Source organism: Apium graveolens, chromosome 7 (assembly GCF_009905375.1).
Source record: "Apium graveolens cultivar Ventura chromosome 7, ASM990537v1, whole genome shotgun sequence".
Taxonomy (NCBI): Eukaryota; Viridiplantae; Streptophyta; class Magnoliopsida; order Apiales; family Apiaceae; genus Apium; species Apium graveolens.
Genome location: NC_133653.1, coordinates 266,029,318 through 266,030,655, shown reverse-complemented (window position 1 = coordinate 266,030,655; position 1,338 = coordinate 266,029,318). Strand labels below are relative to the sequence as shown.

At 31.3% G+C, this 1,338-nt stretch overlaps 1 long non-coding RNA gene across 1 annotated transcript; it reads right to left on the bottom strand.

Moving 5' to 3' along the window:
• On the bottom strand, window positions 1-1,105 carry LOC141672028 (uncharacterized). The gene is made up of 2 exons (XR_012555327.1): window positions 970-1,105; window positions 1-808 (listed from the first exon to the last, which is right to left on the bottom strand). It is a non-coding gene; the product is annotated as an uncharacterized LOC141672028 (long non-coding RNA).
• Between the last annotated feature and the right edge of the window lie 233 nt (window positions 1,106-1,338).

Sequence of the window (1,338 nt, the reverse complement as noted above, 5' to 3'; positions counted from 1 at the left end):
TAATTGGATCGCTTATTTAAATATCATTTAAAACCATGAAATTTACATGCATATTAATAATATTGACTCTTTACAATACTTCGCTTTGCAAGGGTCCATGGTTTTGACATCGATAACTTCCTTTGTACCTTTAATGTCCACTTTGAACATTTTCACCCCTGTATTTTTGAAAATGATCATTACCATGAGTCTTGAACATTTGCGATGTAGTTTTGAAATCTTTATTGAAATGATTTCGGGTTTGTGTTTCTAAAATCTGTGGCGAAATGTCAAAATTTTGTTGGATATGCTTTTGAGTTTGGGTTTCTAGAATCTGTGGTGAAATGTCAAAGTCACTTTTTAGACGATTTTTAGTTTGGGTTTCAAGAATCTGCGGTGAAATGTCAAACTGTTTTTGGATATTTTTTTTGGTTTGGGATTCTAGAATCTGCGGCGAAATGTCAAATTTTTTTTGGATATGATTTTTGGTTTGGGTTTCTAAAATTTGCGGTGAAATGTCAAAATCTTTTTTTAGATGATTTTTTGTTTGGGTTTCTAGAATCTGTGGTGAAATGTCAAAAGTTTTTTGGATGTGATTTTTGGATTGGGTTTCTAGAATCTGCGGTGAAATGTCAATTTTTTTTTGGATATGTTGTTTGGTTTGATTTTCTAGAATCTGTGGTGCAATATCAAAATGTCTTGGGGAATGAGCTTGAGATGTTGGATCTTGGTGATATAAGTCTTTAATTTCTTCTGGCATCGGCTTTCCATTCATCACACCTTTCCAGTAGTCTTCTGGGTCTTTTCTCGCAAAAGCAGGACCGAGAAGCTGATCCATCAAACAAGAAAAAATAAAACACAAATATTACTATCATCCATCCATAATATGAGATATATAAATTTATAAGCATATAAATATACATTATCTAACTATATGCACAAAATTTATGAACACCGCACAATTGATAATAATTGGACATAAGAACTTACTGCAGAAAGCACAATTAAAACAGAGAAGAATCCAGAAAACTTCATTTTTCTATGCTGAATTGTTAAGATGAGATATAGTATTTTATTATTCCATACTCTACAACTTTTGACTAGTTTTTATAGGCATGAAGTATTTAATGCTACTACCCAACCTATACCAAAAATAGAACGATATGTAATGCTACTTCCCAACTCCCACACCAAGAAATAAATGAAAAGTAACGCATGATGACTTTTAATGTTTTATACTCATGTGCTCATAATCATATTTAATTCTACTTCCCAACTGCCACACCAACGGAAATAATATATTATTGTTTACTTCAAAAACAGTTAAAATAGTATTTGATATCCTTGACAAAAAATAGT